Below are 21,495 nucleotides of genomic sequence, written 5' to 3'. Positions count from 1 at the left end.
ATCCAACATTTTGCTTTAAACTTTTTAAAAATTTTTTTTTATTTATTTTTGAGAGAGAAAGAGAGACAGAGCACAAGTGGGGGAGAGGCAGAGAGAGAGGGAGATACAGAATCAGAAGCAGGCTCCAGGCTGCGAACTGTCAGCACAGAGCCTGACGCAGGGCTTGAACCGGTGAACCGCGAGATCGTGACTTGAGCCGGAGTCGGACACTAAACCGACTGAGCCACCCAGGCACAACCCCCCACACAACAACAGGCTTTTAAGCTAGAATTGTAGAGTAGATAGTGTTGATCTATTACTGTTGTAATAATTCTCACAGTATAAATAATTACATTATTGTTTCTTTAATTATAGCATTTTTTTAAACATTTCATTCTTCAGTGGGGTCCATGAATAAAATGACAATATTTAAAGATATTTTTAGATGTCTGAGATATCTACACATTCTAAGCTGTTTTTTAGTTAAAAGATTATTTCGACTTTTTACCTTAAATATCACAGATTGCGGTACCTATAAGTGTGTGTGACAGACTTAAATGCTATGATCAGTGTATTCTTCTGCAAGCAATGTGGTATTCATTTAATAATGTGAACTTTCAGAATAAGATTGAGTTGCCCAGGAAATTCTGCTACAATTTTGTTGCTAAAAATGTAACAACTAATCATCTCGACATTGTGTGTGCAGTCAGAACACAGGGCTCCCGTACCCAGGTACAGAGCTCCAAGAGCTTGGAACACCACTTGTATCATTGATACTGTGAATGGTTTTCCACTTTCAAGTATTGGGTGAGTTTGCAGAACTGATGGGCAATTCACACCTTATGCCGGTGGTTCTCAGCCCCTAGCAAAACAATAGAATTACCTAGGAAGCTTAACTAATAATGATGATAATAATACATATGTCTATGCAGTCATCTCTTCCCTAACAGAGTACTGGATATCCTAATTTTGTCCCTTGGGAGGTCTGTTTGGCATCTGTTTGGTATCATTTTACATTGGGAAGTCTCTTTGGTATCTGGTACCATTTTGTATTGAGGTTCTTTTTTTCCCCCCCACTTCTAGAAACCCTATTTCTGCTGTGTAGTTTACGAAGCCACCTGAAAATGATAAGTCTGAATAGCTCTGATTAGTCCTTGGTATTTAATCAGAATGGAGAAGAGTGGAACCCTCCATTTGGGTATATTGAGTCAATGATGGTCCAGAGGGAAGGAAGTTACGTTCAGTAAGGATATTGACAAATGCCCAGGACCTTTGGTTTCTTTTGTAGAGTATGTATTATAGTTGCCACCAAATTAAAAAGGTTTCATATCTAAGAACAAACATCAGTTCTTGAACAGTTTTGCCTCAATCATTATACACAAACCCAAGTATCTTCTGTTCAACTGGAAAAGCAAACAATAATTGAAACACTCATGTTGATGACATTTTAACACCATGTAATTAGTCACTTTCTCTTTTTTGAGCTGCCAGTTTTGTTTTCACTGTAGACCTAGATCAGGGAAGGGCAATATCAAAAGAGTCATCAAACATTTAATCACATCAAGATATGAACATATGTCAGAGTTTTCTAAAGATAAGAAATTATTAAAACCAGAAAAGCAAGGTTTAAACTAAGCATACTGGTAAGTAAATATAGCTTTTTAGAAATGAGGAACTTTTTGGGGCGACTGGGTGGCGCAGTCAGTTAAGCGTCCGACTTCAGCCAGGTCACGATCTCACGGTCCATGAGTTCGAGCCCCGCGTCGGGCTCTGGGCTGATGGCTCGGAGCCTGGAGCCTGTTTCCGATTCTGTGTCTCCCTCTCTCTCTGCCCCTCCCCCGTTCATGCTCTGTCTCTCTCTGTCCCAAAAATAAATAAAAACGTTGAAAAAAAATTAAAAAAAAAAAAAAGAAATGAGGAACTTTTGTTTAAAATGATTCAAGATGGGGCTCCTGCTGGCTCAGTCGGTTAAGTATCCCACTCTTAATTTTAGCTCAGGTCCTGAGCTTACGGTCCATGGGTTCAAGCCCCGCGTCAGGCTCTGCTCTGACAGTGTGGAGCCTGCTTGGGATTCTCTCTCTCCCTCTCTCTCTGCTCCTCCCCCACTTGTGCTCTCTCTGTCTCAAATAAATAAACGTAAAATAATAATAATAATAGAAATAAAATAAAATAATTCAAGAAATCAGTGCTACAAACAGAACAGCCTCCTGAAACTCTGCCCTTCAGTAGATAAGAGTTAACTGTGGGGTTGTGTCTTCCACTGGAGACAAAGGACTCTTTTGTTGTTTCCTGTTTTCTTTAGAGCACACTGTATATTCAAAGATCAAAGTAATATTTATCTGAACTGTTTGTTCTCTTTATCATTCATAAGCTTTTTCAGTCAAACACATTTTAATGTGCGTGTTTATTTATTTAAATACACACAAATGTACATATGTGTAGTTAGATAACAATTTAAAGTCTTAATTTCAGCCTTTTAAAACAAATTAACAGTAGCAAATGTAGGGCAACAGGCAGTATATATCCCACCTACATTTACCGTCTTAATTGGAACTTCACCAAAAGCAAGTATGTATTAATAGAGTGATCGATCATTTTTGTAATCTGTATGCATTTTAATCACCAAAGATTTCAGATGACAATGTTATTTATTAACTTAATATTAGTCCCAGGGGTTAAAATCAAAAGATCTCAAGAATTATATCTAAAGTGTAACATAATCCTCAACTGTAAAAACAGAGAGGTGATGTTTAAAAGTCATATGCAGAGGGGCACCTGGGTGGCTCATTCAGTTAAGTGCCCAGCTCTTGGTCTCCACTCAAGTCATGATCTCACAGTGCATGAGATCGAGCCCCACATCAGGCTCCGCGCTCACAGTATGGAGCCTGCTTGTGATCTCCCTCCCTCTCTTTCTCTGCCCCTCCCCCACTTGCTCTCCATCTCTCAAAATTAATAAATTTTAAAAAATAGTTTAAAAAATCACATGCAGATAGCAGAAGTGAAATAACCATGTTAAAACCATTTGCATTATTTTTTGGAGTTTACAAAAACCCATTGTTTTTATAAAACAGGAGTTATTTCTTAATTTAGTTAAATGCACATGTTTGTATTTTCATGCCTGAAAATATCATATGTAAAGAATAATTTATCTGACCCACAAAACCAACAGAGGATATTCATAAGGTTTAAAATAATGAGGTTAGGGGCACCTAACTGGCTCAGTTGGTTAAATGCCGACTCTGGATTTCTGCTCAGGTTGTGATCTCACAGTTTGTGAGTTCCAGCCCCACATCGGGCTTTGTGCTGTCAGCGAGGAGCCTCCTTGGGATTCTCTCGCTCTCTCTCTCTCTCTCTCTCTGCCCCTTCCCTCTTTGTGCTCACTCTCTTGCTCTCAAAAATGAATAAACTTTAAAAACGTAAAATAATGAGGTCAGAGAGAAGATACACAGCCCTTTTTTAACTCAGAATTGCCACACTGATATAATTTGCCCAAGAATTCAGGTAAAACAGCAGTATTTCTCCTGCAACTTTTAATACAATTTATATACCTCTGCACTTACCAACAACATTTTTGAACTTGTTTAACTTACATCTAATAGTATTGATTTTTAAAAGAACTTTTTCTGCATTTTGGGCGGTCCAGGTATGCAGACGCTTCATCATTGTGACAGATTTCCTCTTGGCCACTTTCCTAAGAGAGGGAGTTATGTTGAAACACCAGCACCCTTAAAACCTTAGGAGTTTATTTTGTTAGGCAACCTATTTTGTTGTTGTTGTTGTTGTCGTCCTCGGATGGAGGTTCTATTTATTTTTTAAGCTTTATTTATTATTTATTACTGAAGTGTAGTTGACGTACAATGTTATATTAGCTTCAGGTGTACAACGTACTGATTGTACAATTCTCTCCATTACTCAGTGCTCCTCATGATGAATGTAGGTACCCCTGCCACCACATAAGGTTATTACAATCTTATTGATTCTACTCCCAATGCTGTACTTTTCGTCTCTGTGACTTATTTAGTTTACAACCGGAAGTTTGTGCCTCTTAATCCCCTTCACCTGTTTCACCCATCCCTCCGCCCACCTCCCCTCTGGCAGCCACCAGTTTGTTCTCTGTATTTCAGAGTCAGTTTGTTGTTTCATTTGCTTGTTTGTTCACTTGTTTACTTTTTATTTTTTAATGTTTATTTTTGAGAGAGACAGAGAAAGAACGCAAGCAGGAGGGGCGGAGAGAGAGGGAGACACAGAATCCGAAGCAGGCTCCAGGCTCCGAGCTGTCAGCACAGAGCCCAACACGGGGCTCGAACCCACAAACCGTGAGATCATGACCTGAGCCAAAGTCGGACGCTTAACCCACTGAGCCACCCAGGCGCCCCTGTTTTGTTTTTTAGATTGCACATTTAAGTGAAATCATACGGTATTGTCTTTCTCTGACTTATTTCACTTGGCATAACACCATCTGGGTTCATCCATGTTGTTGCAAATGGCAAGCTTCCATTCTTTTTATGGCTAAGTACTATTCCACTGTGTGTGTGCGTGTGTGTGTGTGTGTGTGTGTGTGTGTGTGTGTGTACCACCTCTTTGTTCATTCATCTATTGAAAGACATTTGATTGTTTCCATATTTCGGCTATTGTAAATAACGTTGCAACAAGCATAAGGTTGCATACATCTTTTTGAATTAATGTTTTTGTGTTCTTCGAGTAAATAGCCAGTAGTGGAATTACTGGATCCTAGGATATTTCCACTTTTAGTTTTTTTTTAAGTTTATCTATTTATTTTTGAGTGAGAACCAGCGTGCACACATGCACACAAGCAGGGGAGGGGCAGAGAGGGAGGATCCCAAGCAGACTCAAACCCACAAACCATGAGATCATGACCTGAGCCAAAATCAAGAGTCAGGCACTTAATTGACTGAGCCCCCCCGGCGCCCCCTCTGTTTTTAATTTTTTAACAAACCTCCATACTGTTTTCCACAGTGGCTGCACTGGTTCACATTCCTATTTTTAATTGATGCTTCTTAACTCTCTCTAGGCCAAATGAGTCCAAGGAACGTCCTGTACTTCCCACTTGGAGAGAAGGGCGAGCAGAAGCACCCCCTGGGGCACGAGCCAGGTCAGCTGCTGTCACTGGAGAGACATGGCTGGGCAGCTGGCATCACAGGTCTGGCAGAACAGCAGCCACTAACCCCCAGTTTGTATCCATGGCAGTGCTCCTTCGCTCTGTGTAATGTCTGCCCGTAACCCATCCACCATCACTGGCTCCGTTTACCTCCTCTCATAACCGCATCTCTCCCCCGTCGGATGAAAGGCTCACTCCCTTGGATGGCTGTTAAAATGGCTTCCTTGTTAAGGGAATGTGTCTTTGTTTAGCCCTTATTATCAAAGGATTTTTTCCTTGATGTTCTAAAGTTTCAGGAACACAGTGCGCCACTTCTGTGACATAACGTGTTCTTGTCCCACTGGTGCACTGCCATCTGAGTTACGTCACCCATGACCTATTACATAGCTCCAGATGGTTGCTTTAAGATACGAATCGGGCCATATCCCACCCATCGCTTGGAAATGTTGTGATCTTTAGTTGTATTGCTCTACCCTTTTGCCAACAACTTGTCAGTTTATTTTGTTTGTTTTTAGTTTTTGAGAGGGGAGAGATAGCGAGCGCGAGCTCAGGGAGGGGCCAAGGAAGAGAAAGAGAATCTTAAGCAGAGTCCATACTCAGCACAGAGCCCGACACGGGGCTCCATCCCATGACACTTAGATCGTGAACTGAGCTGAAACCAAGAGTCGGACACTCAACTGAGTGAGTCCCCCAGGCACCCCAACTTCTCAGATTATAGTCTGTCAATTTGCAGACCAAATTTTTTTTATTTATTTATTTTTTTAATGAAATTTATTGGCAAATTCGTTTCCATACAACACCCAGGGCTCATCCCAACAGGTGCCCTCCTCAATGCCCATCGCCCACCCCCCATCAACCCTCAGTTTATTCTCAGTTTTTAAGAGTCTCTTATGGTTTGGCTCCCTCCCTCTCTAACTTTTTTTTTTTTTCCCTTCCCCTCCCCCATGGTCTTCTGTTAAGTTTCTCAGGATCCACATAAGAGTGAAAACATATGGTATCTGTTTTTCTCTGTATGGCTTATTTCACTTAGCACAACACTCTCCAGTTCCATCCACGTTGCTGCAAAAGGCCATATTTCATTCTTTCTCATTGGCACGTAGTACTCCATTGTGTATATAAACCACAATTTCTTTATCCGTTCATCAGTTGATGGACATTTCGGCTCTTTCCATAATTTGGCTACTGTTGAAAGCGCTGCTATAAACATTGGGGTACAAGGGCCCCTGTGCATCAGCACTCCTGTGTCCCTTGGGTAAATTCCTAGCAGCGCTATTCCTGGGTCATAGGGTAGATCTATTTTTAATTTTTTGAGGAACCTCCACACTGTTTTCCAGAGTGGCTTGCAGACGAAATTTTGGTATTGTTTAGGACTCCGTGTAAAATACGTTGTAATTATGTTTTCAGCTGTAGCTTGGAATGGAGCCAACTTGTTATCTCCCCAATCTTTGGTTGACCGTGGTCTTGTAGCGGCAGGTATCCGGCAGGCAACCCGGGTATCAGCACGGCACCAAGACAGGGATGCCCCAGGGCCCAGGGGCCTCCCCTCCAGCTCCCCGCCTCCCCCATCCAAGTTTGTCACCGCCAGCAAGCCCCCTCCTGGGGAAGTTGTGTCTTCCCACAGGAATGGCGTGCCGCAGGTTCTGGGTCAGCCTGCTCTGTGCTGTACCTCTTTGTTTTATAGGGGACTTGGGTCCCCCCAAGTCTGGTTAGTTAGTATTTTCCAGGTTGTTGTAACACTCAACACACTGTCAGAGCACACACACGTGTGTGTGTGTATGTGCATGCATGAAATTGGTGTCTATTTAGATCCAGACTGGAACACACCTTTAGCCCCAAAGCCTGCTTGCCGACATGAAGCAGGGGTAAGGAAACACGGTTATCAAAAATAGCAACTTCAACAGGATGGGACAGTGGGAGAGAGTGAAGGGCTCGTGTCGCTCGCTCACAGGCCATTTTGCTGCTGTGACGGTGCTCATTCTAGGTTCCTGGGTCTTTCCACAACCTCACAGAGGGGTTGCCGGAGGCGAGAACACGTATCCCCAACACCTTTATGCACCATTGGCTTTGCATGGTCGTCTTGTCTTGTCAGAAAGAGAGCCATTATTTTTAGGTTTCCTGTACAACATCTGGTCCTAAAACCCTCTTCGGATGATGTCCAGAAGCTCTTTTGCTCGTTGGCTGTTCAGATCTTTTTTCCCCCTCAGCCACTTTCCATACTTTTTCTTCCAGGTCTGTAATAAGTGACAGGGTTTGGGTTTTTGTTCATTTGTTTGTTTTTATGATCAGTCAGTCCCCAAAGTTTCCCAAGAAAGAGGGGGAAAAAAGGAATTAGAAGGAGCCACTACAACCCTATTAGGATGATTAAAATAAAAACCCCAATGACGCCAAGTGCTGACAAGGATGTGAGACAGCAGGAACCCCATGCATCCTGGGGGTGCAGGACAGAGCACAGCCCCCAGGAGGGGGGCTCAATAGTGTCCCCAGAGTTCAACAGACACTTAGTGGATGCCTGGGAGTCCCACTGCTGGGATTTGAGCCTCGAGAAATAAAACATTCTGTTCACACAGAAACTTGTAGAAGCTGGGGCGCCTGGGTGGCGCAGTCGGTTAAGCGTCCGACTTCATCCAGGTCACGATCTCGCGGTCCATGGGTTCGAGCCCCGCGTCAGGCTCTGGGCTGATGGCTCAGAGCCTGGAGCCTGTTTCCGATTCTGTGTCTCCCTCTCTCTCTGCCCCTCCCCCGTTCATGCTCTGTCTCTCTCTGTCCCACAAATAAATAAAAATGTTGAAAAAAAAATTTAAAAAAAAAAAAAAAAGAAACTTGTAGAAGCTTTAGCCGTAATTGTCAAACACTGGACACCACCCAGTGTCCTTTGGCACAAGAGAGGATGAGCGACCATTCCACGGGGTTATGCCCGGCAGCGAGAAGGGACTCGCAACTGACACGTTTGGCACCCAGGGTCCACATCGGGGGCCTGACGCCCAGAGAAAGAAGCCTGGCTGCGGGCGTCAAGGGTGACGTGATTCCCTTTGTCAGACAGTCTTGGAAAGACAAAACCACAGTGACCAAGTGGCTCAGAGCAGGATCTGTTTTTTCTCTCGCTCTGTTAACTCATTATGTTTTCCTAAGATTTGATCAAACTCTTCACTTCTTTAGTCTCACCTGGTATAAGTTCCTCGGTTTTGTGATCGGTGACAGGGCCACGAACAGTATTTTTGGGTCTGCGGGTCATACTCTGTGCCCTCGACCATGGTGATCCTCTTTCTGCCCCCAGGCAGAGTCGGGGGAAGGTAGGTTAGGCAGGAGCCATCTGGGGTCAGCCCCCAGGCCCTGCTCCGGCTGACTTCGGGCTTGCCCACACTCCTCACAGCTCACCAACCCCGGGGACATCTCCTTCGCCTTTGGGTTTTCTGGGTTGTCTTTTCTCTTTAGATTTGATCAGGCTTCCCTTGAATTTTTGGCCTGGATTTATTTCCTAATCTCTTGCTTAAAGCCTTTCTAATTGTAAAAACTCATCAGTTTTCCCAGTCTCCTAGGTTGGAGGTCTTCCTTTTAAGTATTCCTTTCATGCCAGAGAGCATTTCTGCAGTGTAACCTGGTTTTTCCCGTGCACTTAGTTGGGGTTCATCCCATAGTCATCGCCAGCTGGACACCACCAGTCAGGTGATCCAGGCAAGCAGTCCCGGACATCCCAGCACAGAAGGACAAATTAAGCCGCTCCAAGCACTTAGATCATTAAGTCAGTTAAGACACACAGGGAGGAGCAAAGGGAAAGAAATAGGGTTCACTAATGGTCTCAGGGTTGGGTGCAAGCAGGTGGGTGGGGATTCACTCCCTGAATCCTCGATACGCTGTGTTAATGTCACCTGTGTGTCTGTCTGTCTGTCTGTCTTTGCTGCGTGAACCATGCCAGCCTTGTTGTCACAAGGGCCAGATGGATGTTTGAACAAGGAGACCCAATCCAGAGAGGTGCCCGCAGCCAGGCACCCCTGTCCCCATCACTGTTGCCAGCCAGCTCACTATTGTGAGCAGCTCCACAGCTCGGGGTTCTATTTGCATTTCTCAGACTGAGGACACAGAGGGCCAGACAGGGTGGTCGAATGAAAACCTCGTGAATATTTAGAGTCACGAACTGCAGGTACCTCTTAGTCTTTCCGTTCCCTCTCTGTCCGTGTTTAACACACACAGGCTCTGCTTGCGAACTTATTTTTATTGAACACATCCTAGGAATGCTGCCGATGGCTTTCATTCTACTTGCGGATACCTATCCGACTTAACACCTTTCCCCTTGTCTTGTTTTCTCGTCTTCTATAGCACTGTTGGCTAGTAACAAATAAGACCAAAAATAAAAAATGCCCTATGCTACCCCCCCACCCAATCTGTCGAGAAAAGGGTGTGGGCGTGGGAGAGTCAACATCCATGTTGGTGTTTTCAAGGGTTTTCCTCTCTCCCTCTGATCCCTGGCGTTAGGGCCGTTAGCCCTGGCTTTAGCAAATGGGGTTTTCCTTCTGCAGCCAAATGGACCTCCCGGTACCAGGCTCCAGAACAAGACCCACTTCCTTAGTCACCGACAGAACTGAACAGCTACCGGAGCTGTCCTCACTGTTGGCCTCCCCATCTTTGGGGGACCTGGTCCCCTACGGCCCAAGGCATGGAGGAGTGGAGAAGGCCCACTTCTGCAGATAGGTACCCCCCCAAGAGAGACGGAAAAGGAAGGGGCCAAGCCACTGACCCTTACGTCCCTTGCCCCAAATGACCACCCAGACTCTTCTTACTGTAAAGTGAAAATTCAGAAAACCACAAAAGACGAATATATGACATAAGGGCATTGTTGTTAGATATATACTGGAAAGCACTAACCAAGTCAAGAAACCGAGAGTGGCCATCCAACCTGGAAGCTTCTTCTGTATGTCCCCTGCCACCTTCAGTAGCCATCGCAGTAACAGAACCACCGTCCTGACTTTGATGATAATCAGTCATATGAGCCCTTTTTGCCTCCATGGGGCAAGGAGAGAGTAGAAGGGGCCCAGAGTGTCACCCCAGTGAGATCCTTCCACGTGGAAACCAGAAGAGTGACGTAAGGAAGTGTTTGCTCCCAGCCTCTGGCCCCTAGTCACCAGGGAATCTTCTCAAAGTATATTATTCCTGGGTGGTATATTGTTGATTACTATTTCTGTTTAAGTATTGAATTTATTGCCTTAAAATAGCACTAAAGTCCCAATTTCTGACACTTAAAATAGCCCCAGCTTTCTTTGTAAGAGTAAGAGTTGTAAACAGTCTTATCTCTATAAATGTATATTTCCCATACACTGAGTTCTCCCCTCTTCTGGCCCTGGGTCTCCTCAAGGTGCTTCGTACCTACTCAGTCCTTATATGGGCTACTATTTGGCGAATGCTTTGGGATGGGAAGATGACATTTATTTGCTTTCACCCTCAAAGTCACCAGCTTCTTAAAAATGTTTTCCTTGGCAGTGTATCTACACAAGAAACAAAATTAATACGATCAAGAAAGAAATTTAAGCTCAAAGAAAAAGCAAATAGATTTAAAATCAGCTGCCTATCATATGTGTTTATATGCATTTAGAAATAATCGGATACATACCTAAATTACTTAATCTTTATAGTTTAGAAGTGGAAAGCAGCTCAGAGGCTGTGTCATCTAAACTCTTCATTTTTATGGGGGAAGGAAAGTGAAATCCAGAGAACCTGATTCTTGTCAATCAGAATAAATGTTACAAATAGTACCGAGTCCTGACTCTTTCCACTGTATCAAAATAGTTACGCTGACAGTAGAGTTGGCTTCAGCACCACAAAGAAGACGTTAATATGCCGAAGTCTCAATGCGATGCCAGCGAGATAGAGACTCATTTTCAAAGCAGATCATTTCTTGAATCTTTTCTTGTGAGAATATTGTATTGTAAACAATTGTATTGATTTTACCGTGAAATCAACCTGTCACCCAGCTTCAATACTTGTTAACTGTATCAGTCAGGAAAGGCTATGTTATACCTCAGTAACAAACAACCTCAGTGGCCTTACAGCAGTTTTTTTTTTAATATTTTTTTATTTACATTTATTTGTCTTTGGGGGGTGGGGAGGGGCAGAGAGCGAGGGAGCCGCAGAATCCAAAGCAGGCTCCAGGCTCTGAGCTGTCAGCACAGAGAACTCATGAACCCAGAGAACGTGAACTGAGCCGAAGTCGGAGGCTTACCCGACTGAGCCACCCAGGTGCCCCATAGCAGTTTTTAAAGCAACAAAATGTATTGCTCTGTGTCCAGCATAGGTCGGCGGGAAGGCAAGGGTCTTTGCTTGAGGACCCGGGTTGACAGAGTCTCCAACATCAAGGCAAGAGACTTCTGAGTGCTCCATGGTGCAGGCCGAGAGCAGGCTGAGAGCCAGTGTAGAGAAGCAGACGCTGCCCTTGAAGTTCCTCATTACTTCTGCTCATGCTCCGTTGGCAGATCTGATGACCTGTCCGTTAGGGTAGTAACTTCAAGAACATGGCGGAGTGTAACCCCCCACCCCGCTCAGGCCATCAGAAAGGACGGGGGACCAGATGTTGGTGAACGTTAGTGATGTCTAACTCCGTTCTGTTTGTTTCATTAATTTGTGTGTGTGTAAAACATTTTAAACCCCTAAATATTGTGTCGTGTATCTCTTTAAAAGAAAGACATCCCTCTCCCACATTTTTTCTGCCGTATTTGCAATGTGAGTTATAGACATTATGACAGTTCACCTCTAAATGCTTCACCAGTATGCCTTTCTTTTTTAAAAAAAATAAACTTCTAGGGGGGTGCCTGGGTGGCTCAGTCTGTTAAGCGTCTGACTTCAACTCAGGTCATGATCTCATGGTTCATGAGTTCAAGCCCCATGTCAGGCTCTGTGCTGACAGCTCAGAGCCTGGAGCCTTCTTTGGATTCTGTGTATGTGTGTGTGTGTCTCTCTCTACCCCTCCCCAGCTCACTCTGTCTCTCTCTCTCTCTCTCTCTCAAAAATAAAAATAAATATTAAAATAAAAAAGAAACTTTTAGGGCCATTTGGGTGGCTCAGTTGGTTAAGTGTCTGACTTTGCCTCGGGCCTCATGGTTCGTGAGTTCGAGCCCCATGTTGGGCTCTGCTCTGACAGTGCAAAGCCTGCTTGGGATTCTCTCTCTCCCTCTCTCTCTGTCCTCCCCCACTCACGTGTTCTCTCTCTCAAAGATAAATAAACATTTCCAAAAATGGAACTTTTACTCTATAGTCACATGATCACCATCATACCTGACCAGATGAATAATGCCCCAGTATCTCCAATGTCAAGTCCTAGTTCAGCTTTCCAGCTGTGTCACGGTTGTCTCAGGACTTGCTTTTGTGTGTCCACACCAGGCCCCAGTTAAGGACCGTGCACCACATTACTATGTCTAGTGTAATCTCTCTTAATAAAACATAGTCCCCTGCTGTGCATGCCCGAGCCTTGTTCCACGACCCTGACTTTCTGAAGGCACGGTCATACTATGTACTGAACGCGGCCCTAAGTGTCAGCGTCCCACCTCCTGATTTTGCCTGTCTCCTTTATCCTGGATTTGTCCGTAACCCGGAAGGCAGACAGAAAGGCTTCATTCAACTCAGGCTAACCCTGTGGGACGAGGACGCTTCCTAGGTGCTGGTGTAAAGTCCACAAGGCTCCAGGAAGGAGGAGCCGTGGTCCGATCGCCCACTGTCGGTGCCGCTAACACTGATCACGCGTGGTTCTTCCACGCGGGCTGCCTGTGCCCCTGCCAGCAACAAGGGGTCTGGGCAGTGATATTTTGGCACATGTCAGTTCCCCGCCGAGCCTCGAAGAAAAACATTTTAAGAAGCAATAGCCGTTTCCACTTGCAACTCTCCCCGGCAGTGACATTGCAAATCAATATAGAGATGCAACGAAAAGCAACAAGTCAGTGTAGAAAATCTGCTGTTTGAATGTCTGAAGTTGGCAAGGGGGGCGTCCAAGTCCTAGTTAAAATGCCTCTCCTTCCAGGATTCTCCTGTGGTTGTGCCCCGGGGTCTGTGGCACCAGGGCTTCTGGGTTTTGCTCCTCCCTCTTCAGCTTCTCCTTACAGATGCCTTCCTGCTCCTAAGTATGGATGCTGTCCTAGGTGCTGTCCTCTCTGCTCCTGACATGCTCTCTTGGGCTGATGTCATCCGCATCCACGGCTTCAGCTGCAGTCCGTATGCCATGAGTCCTAAATCTCAGTATATTGGTTAGGATGTATGTGCACTTAGAGATACATGCATGTGTATCTATGCATGACATGTACACGGTATCTCATATATGGGAAGGAGGGATTGAGAGAGAGAGAGAGAGAGAGAGATTTATTATAAGGACTGGCTCATGCAATTATAGGCAAGTCCTAAGATCTGCCGTGTGCAAGCTGGAGCCCCAGGGGCCTCTGGGGTACATTCCGGCCCAAGTCCAAAGGCCTGAGAATCCAGGGAGCTGATGGCAGAATTCCCAGCCCAAGGGCAGGAGGGCGTGTCCCAGTGCAAGTAGCCGGACGGAGAGCAAATTCTCCCTTCCTTTTTTTGTTCTATTCAGGCTGAGGCCCACCCACACTGAGGAGGGGGCAGTCTGCTTCATCCAGTCCACGTACCCAAACGTGAATCTCTGCGGAAACACCCTCGCGGACACACTCAGAAACACCGTTTACCCAGCGCCTGGGCGCCCCGGGATCCAGCAAGTTGATGCGTAAAGTTAAGCACCACACGCAGTACGCCTGACCGCTCGGCTAATGTGGCGGCGCCTCCGTCCTCAACATGTTGGAGACAACGTCGGCTGGCAAAGCTTAACTCACTCTCACCTCCGATCTTTCCAAGAATACTCCTTAACATTGTGTACAACTGTGCAGCCGTTTCTCTCACACTCCTTGCTGCCGTTAGGGAAAACACGGACGAGAAGTCCCTCCTGTATGCTAAACTTGGCCTCATCTGATCATCCGAGCAGCTCTTCTCGGTCTCTTGGGTGACCATCTCCTCCTTCCTCACACCTGGCGTGGAGGTGACAGGTGTCTAGAAGTCATGGAAGAAGAAAGTGTGAGGGTGGCTGGGGCAGGTTCTCTGCTCACCCGCGGCTTCTACCGTGTTTTGTCGGGTTCCCCACGGACCTCCTAAGCTCCTTCTTGGAGGAAAAAGAAACAGGATTGAGCACAAAACGGCATGTCATCATGTCAGGGGGCAGCCACGCCTGGATGACTCTACGTGGCTGTAGGCTACCCCATCTCCTCTAAAATATAATGAAATTGAAGGGAAAAAAGGCTAGACACCCCAAAACCTGAAGAGAAAGGTGATCAGGGTGTCAAAGGTCAAAGGTATGCAGTGGCACGCTTAATGCATTTTCCTATCTTCTCAGTATCTTGCTCACTGAAAAATCTGATGACGAGTTGGCCAGTTTTTGTTTTAAATAAAACAGATTTGAGGCAGAGGCCATCTATCTTATCTGTGCCTTGCTCCCCCACAAAGAAAACATCTTAGCAATTTCTATACGAAGGTACAATTTCTTACCCAGTCTAGAGCATCTCTTCTTAAACATTATGACCTCATGCAGAATGTTTTACACGTATCTATTCAGACTTTCATAAAAACAGCCACCACTTATTCAGTATGACCTTTATTTAATTTTTTTTTTTCATTTTAAAGAGAGAGAGAGAGAGAGCATGAGCAGGGGAGAAGGGCAGAGGGAGAGAGAGAGAATCTTAAGCAGGCTCCACACCCCACTGGGAGCCTGATGCAGGGCTGGATCCCGTGACCCTGGGATCACGGCCTGAACCAAAATCAAGAGTCGGACACTTGACCAACTGAGCCACCCAGGCGCCCTGAGATGATTATTTAAGTTCTCAGGCACCCCCCAAAAACTTGTGAAGTATGTCTGTGATCATAATAAGAGCGGCCAGGCACTTTGCTAAGTGTTGAACGTAATTCTCTTTGCAACCAATGCATCTTTGTATTTTAATCATCACTTTTGATAAGGAAGTGGAAACCTGGATAGTTACAAGGGAAACTTACCCAGAGTCCTGTAGCTAGTAAGAGCCAGGGCTGGTGCTTGAGCTCCTGACCGAATGATTCTGCTTCCACTTTTTCAACCTGTTTAGTGGCTGTTTTCCAAGAGGATGGCATTCTGTGGGCGCTGTTCCCACTTCGTGTGAGAGCATGTCTGTGTCTCTCTGTGCATTTGGGATCTGTGCTCACTCTCTCCCTGGGTCTTTATCAAAGCTATCGGCCATGTCTTTATTTCTCTGGGTTTTGCGGCTTCATATCCTATTTCTCTGCGTGTCGCTGCAGTAAATGTTCAGAATGTAAAACAAAACCATAGATTTTGCCACGTGACACATTTCTGGAGCAGGGTGTTATGGTCCCTATTGTTTTAACATCTAATTATAAAAATTTTTTTTTAATGTTTATTTATTTTTGAAGGAGAGAGAGAGAGACAGAGTATGAGCAGGGGAGGGGTAGAGAGAGAGGGGGAGACACAGAATCCGAAGCGGGCTCCAGGCTCTGAGCTGTCAGCACAGAGCCCGCCGCGGGGCTCGAACTCACGGGCCGCAAGATTATGACCTGACCTGAAGTCGGACCCTTAACTGACTGAGCCACCCAGGCGCCCCTTAGCATCAAATTTATATTTAAAACTAAGTTTTAGGTGGGGCGCCTGGGTGGCGCAGTCGGTTAAGCGTCCGACTTCAGCCAGGTCACGATCTCGCGGTCCGTGAGTTCGAACCCCGCGTCGGGCTCTGGGCTGATGGCTCAGAGCCTGGAGCCTGTTTCCGATTCTGTGTCTCCCTCTCTCTCTGCCCCTCCCCCGTTCATGCTCTGTCTCTCTCTGTCCCAAAAATAAATAAACGTTGAAAAAAAAAATTTAAAAAAAAAAAACTAAGTTTTAGGGGTGCCTGTGTAGCTCAGCTGGTTAGGCGTCCAACTTCAGCTCAGGTCATGATCTCCCAGTCCGTGAGTTCAAGCCCTGCATCGGGGCTCTGTGCTGCCAGCTCGGAGCCTGGAGCCTGCTTCGGATTCTGTGTCTCTCTCTCTCTCTGCCCCTCCCCATTTGCACTCTCTCTCCTCTCTCTCAAAAATAAATAAACATTAAAAACAATAATAAAACTAAGTTTTATTTTTCATTACTTAGAGATTCTTTTCCTGAAATTCTTCTGAAAAAAATTTAAATCTACAAAAAACTTGAAAAAAGAGTACAGCAAACACGTGTATATACCTTTTACCAATTTGTGAACTGGTAAAAACTATGTTTGTTACCAGTAACTGGTGAAAGGTAACCTCACCAGTTGTTTTTCGAAGGGACTTGCAGACATCATGATATTTTACTCCCACATGTTTAAATATGTATGTCTGAAGAATAAGGAAATTGTTCTGTGTAATACCTTTATCACACCTAATACCTGATAAGTATTCTGCAAAGTCACCGATACTTAGAATTTCCCGGTAGGTCTTCCGTAACTTTTTTTCTATGTAAAATTCACACGTTGCACTTGGTTAGGCTGGTTGTAATCTGAAGCAGTCCCCGCTTCTTCTTTTCCTTCTAAAAACATTCGCTTTTTTGAAGAGCCAGGCGGGCCAGGTGTCCTGCAGGATGTTTGGATCCCAGGTTTCCCCGGCTGTCTCCTCATAGTTGGGCGAGGCTGTGCATGTACGCGTGCACCCTTCCTTCATCGGGACTGCTGTCCTCGGACCGCTTTCACTTCGAGAAGGACCATTCCGGTCTGCCCCGCTGTGGCTGCTGCGGCTGTTCGATCGCTGCATTCTGCGGCTCTATATTTGCTTGCGTCTCGTAGCTGCTAGATTGGCGTTCCTTTGACGGTTGTTACAAACACCAGGATGGAAAGACAACAAGACAGCAGGTGTCCTAACGGGACAGAGACACACGACAAGTCCGGCTCTGCCGTGAGACTGAGGCTCTGGGCGGGGGTCTCCTACCCAGAGGCCGTGTCTGCCGCCTCCCGCCAGGCCAGGGGGACACCAAGCAAATGATGAGTAGGGACAGTGGAGGTGAGGAAGAGATCTTGAGGGTGCGGGGTCCGCTGCTCCTGCCCACGGCACTGTCCCCTCTGTGATGCCTCTTTGAGGTGGCAGTGACCAGAACGGCGAGAAGATGCCCCTGAGATCTGCAGATAGGTCCATCCTTAGGAGATACTGACAAATAGTTTCTGAACTCATTATGTCAACTTGCATTCCTACCAACAGCGTCTGAACGTTCCGCTTGCTCGATATCTTTGTCAACACTTGGTATTTTCAGCCTTTTGATTTTAGGCCTTCTGGTGGGTGGATGGTGAATCTCACTGTGGTTTTGATTTGCATTTTGTTGATAACCAAGAACGTTGGGCTCTTGTTCATATGCTTACTAGCTCTTTGGATATCCTCTGTGGTGAAGCGTGCCCCTTTACGTGCGGATTGGTAGGAGTTTTTAGTATAATCTGATCATGACTCTCGGGTTGGTTAGAGGCACTGGTAGAGATCTTCCAGCCTGTGGTGTATTTTGATGACTGAAAGTCCCTGATGTCAACGTGGTCCAATTCCCGGGGAGCTCTTCTTCTTCTGGGTGGAGGAGCACCCTTGCTGTTTCCTGGCCCTCCCCCATGGGCTCGGTGGCCCCACGTGACTTTATGTCACGGCAGAGAAGAGCGTTGTGGTCACCTTTCCTTCTGTCAGGAGAGAGAGATCTTTGTTGGAAGCCACAGCTGACTTCCCTTATATCTTGCTGAAAAATGGGGGTCACATCTCCTTCCTTCGCTGCAAGGGAGTCTAGGAAAGAGGACATCTGTCTTGTTCCTAAGCTCTCTGTTGTGAGGGAGGCAAGAGGACAGCGCACCGGGGAGAGCCGTCAGGTGGCCAACGAGCGAGGTCTGCTCAAGAAAGACGTCGGGCGCTGGGACTTGCTGCTGTCACCAGCAAGAGGAAGGTGCATTATCACCCCTCCTCCCACTGAGATGTGTTGATGACATATAACATTGAGCCGTTAAATCTACCTCCACTGAAAGATATCACGAAGCTGAGATATTATGAAGGATTTCTGATAAAAGTGAGGTGGGTGTGAAAATACCTCCATGTGGACTCCCATATTTGCATGTGCCTTAGTGTCAGTTCTCATATACAGACATTATTATTATTATTATTATTATTATTATTCCAAGTCTATTTATTTTAAGAGAGAGATAGCAGGAGAGGATCAGAGAGAGAGAGAGAATGGATCCCAAGCAGACTCCACATTGTCTGCACAGAGCCCAGTGTGGGGCTCAATCCCACCGACTACAAGACCATGACCTGAGCCAAAATCAAGAGTTGGGCGCTTAACTGAGCCACCGAGGCGCCCCTGCAGGCATTTTTAACATGGAAAAATACATCCTACTGAACTGCTTACCACTGGTCATCTGATGAGGATCAGATGGGAGAAGTGGAAACTTTATTTTTTTTATTTATTTATTTTTCAATATATGAAATTTATTGTCAAATTGGTTTCCATACAACACCCAGTGCTCATCCCAAAAGGTGCCCTCCTCAGTACCCATCACCCACCCTCCCCTCCCTCCCACCCCCCATCAACCCTCAGTTTGTTCTCAGTTTTTAACAGTCTCTTATGCTTTGGCTCTCTTCCACTCTAACCTCTTTTTTTTTTTTTTCCTTCCCCTCCCCCATGGGATTCTGTTAAGTTTCTCAAGATCCACATAAGAGTGAAACCATATGGTATCTGTCTTTCTCTGTGTGGCTTATTTCACTTAGCATCACACTCTCCAGTTCCATCCACGTTGCTACAAAAGGCCATATTTCGTTTTTTCTCATTGCCACGTAGTAGTCCACTGTGTATATAAACCACAATTTCTTTATCCATTCATCAGTTGATGGACATTTAGGCTCTTTCCACAATTTGGCTATTGTTGAGAGTGCTGCTATGAACATTGGGGTACAAGTGCCCCTATGCATCAGTACTCCTGTGTCCCTTGGGTAAATTCCTAGCAGTGCTATTGCTGGGTCATAGCATAGGTCTATTTTTAATTTTCTGAGGAACCTCCACACTGCTTTCCAGAGCAGCTGCACCAATTTGCATTCCCACCAACAGTGCAAGAGGGTTCCAGAAGTGGAAACTTTAAAGTTTTCTTTCTATACTTCTATACTATGTTCCTTTTATATTTTTATAACTTGAAAAATACCATAGACCCATCTTTATCTATTTGAGGTGCATTGGAGTCAATTCCCACTTACCAGGGGTGATGCGCCTTGGTTCGCCATTGTCAGTTTAATGGTGCCTGCATTTCTGAAGTGACTGACTGTTGGAAAGCACTGGAAACCCTAACAATTGGCCGCATTTGTGGAGTGGAAAAACCATGAAGGAGGTACTTTTGCTTTATAAAAACTCCACCAACTACTTACTATGCTAAGTTACATGAGTCACTCATGGGCTGAATTGTGTCCTTTCAAGATGTATGTGTGGAAGCCCTAACCCCCCGTACCTCAGAGAGGAGGCAGGCTCTTTGCAGAGGCAGAGAGAGAGGGAGACACAGAAACCGAAGCAGGCTCCAGGCTCTGAGCTGTCAGCACAGAGCCTGACACCGGGCTCGAACCCACAAGCCGTGAAATCATGACCTGTGCCCAAGTCAGGTATTCAACCGACTGAGCCACCCGGGTGCCTCCAAGGAGAAACCAACCTTGACCTCGAACTTCCAGTGTCCAGAACTAAGAAAAATAAGTGTCTGTGGTTTAAGCTGCTGGGCTGTGGTGCTTTGTGGTGGCCACCTTAACATGCTAACACAGTTGCCTGATACTCTATACGCTATGCCCTTTTTCTTCCTTCTCCTCCCGTCTTATTGAGGTGTCACTGGCAAAACCATGACGTGAAGTGCATGATGTGATGATGTGATGTATGTGCACGTTGGGAGAGGATCCCCCAATGAGTTATCATATCCTTCACCTCACACGTTTCCCTTTTGTTTGGGGAGACCCCGTAAGCTCTCCTGTCACAGCCAATTTCAGCTCTACACTGTCATCATCTGTAGTCATCGTGATTTATATCAGATCCTCAGACCTCATGCATCTCAGAGCTGGAGTGCGTGTCCTGTTTCCAGACTCTTCCTGCCTATCCCACCCGCAGCCCCTGACAGCCACCATTCTGCTCTCCGTTTCTAAGCATTCAGCTTGGGTACGTCTTCACGCCTGTGGGCACTCAATTACACCTAAGCCTTTGTTTGGTGTTTCAGCCTTAACTTTCCAAAGTTCTTCCATAATTCTCTCCTCTTCATCAGCAGGATAATTCAGTGAAGTGAGGTAAGTCAGGTATTCTCGCCTTACAGATATGGAAACTAATTCTAATTCTGGGCGGGGCCTGAGATTCTGTGTTTCTAGAAGCCTCTGTGTCAGGTTCTCAGCGCTGGAGCTCAGACCACACCTTGACTAGCGAAGCTAAGTCTACGCGGCAAGAAACCAGAAGACTGGCTTGGATCCCATCTGTATTTTTAAAAGCTAACCGGAAGGGCGCCTGGGTGGCTCAGTCGGTTGAGCATCTGACTTCCGCTCAGGTCATGGTCTCGCCACTCGGAGTTCAAGCCCCACATCCGGCTCTGTGCTGACAGCACAGAGCCTGGAGCCTGCTTCAGATTCTGTGTCATCCTCTCTCTCCGTACCTTCCCCACTCATGCTCTGTCTCTCTCTGTCTCTCGAAAATGAATAAATGTTAAAAAATTTAAAAATAAATAAATAAAATAAAAGTTAACCGGAAACCCGCATGTGAAATTGGCGGGAAGCGAGATGCTCCTACAGTGAATCACACAACAAAAGCTCGGCGGATACAGATCCTACGGGTTGTGCAAGATTACTCCAACTTGGCTTTCCGATCCTCTGACTCATCTCAGGAGCGCCTCAAATCACAAGAACACCTCAAAGATTCAAAATTCGGGACGCCTCAAACATTCACAACTCCTGTGTTTTTGTGGCTGCTCTCGTCAAATTTACTCTGGGTATCTCTTCCCGACTTAACCTTTAGTCTTAGTATAGACATGGAATATTGGTGGAATTCTTCTAAGTAACTAGTATGTGTCAAGAAACAGAGTATCTACTGCCAAAAATAAAATGGCTTAAAAATAGTGCAAATCGAACCAGCAGGAGTTGATTTCCTGCCATCGCTTCTCAGGGACTCGAGCAATGATTGAGTCCCGTACGCGGAGAACAGATTGTTCCACACGAGGCCTTTGGAAGTTAACTTCAAAGCAGATGTTCTGGAAGCTTCTGTGACCATTACAGACAAGCTGTTCTCATTTTATAGAAAAACAAATACGTAATAATAAATTATCATACTTACTTTAATGGCTTAATGAGGATTCATTAGGAAACATTCATAAAAGGGGATAAGAAGTTCAGAAGCGTACCTTTTAAAATAATATTTTTAGGGG

General features: G+C 45.5%; 1 long non-coding RNA gene across 3 annotated transcripts in view; it reads left to right on the top strand.

The window, feature by feature from the left end:
* LOC121013732 (uncharacterized) overlaps window positions 1–21,495 on the top strand; it is a 47,965-nt gene that overhangs the window by 12,675 nt on the left and 13,795 nt on the right. The window contains exons 3-4 of one of the 3 annotated variants that reach the window (XR_005782890.1): window positions 5,012–5,140; window positions 13,656–14,710. This is a non-coding gene — a long non-coding RNA (uncharacterized LOC121013732). Of the gene's footprint in view, window positions 1–5,011; window positions 5,330–13,655; window positions 14,711–21,495 lie in introns of those variants that run through there. The other 2 variants (XR_005782889.1, XR_005782888.1) reach the window with 2 other exon arrangements.

The sequence above is a fragment of the Herpailurus yagouaroundi genome, unplaced genomic scaffold (genome assembly GCF_014898765.1).
Source record: "Herpailurus yagouaroundi ecotype Mexico unplaced genomic scaffold, PumYag 199, whole genome shotgun sequence".
NCBI lineage: Eukaryota > Metazoa > Chordata > Mammalia > Carnivora > Felidae > Herpailurus > Herpailurus yagouaroundi.
This window is presented reverse-complemented; position numbering and strand designations above follow the sequence as displayed.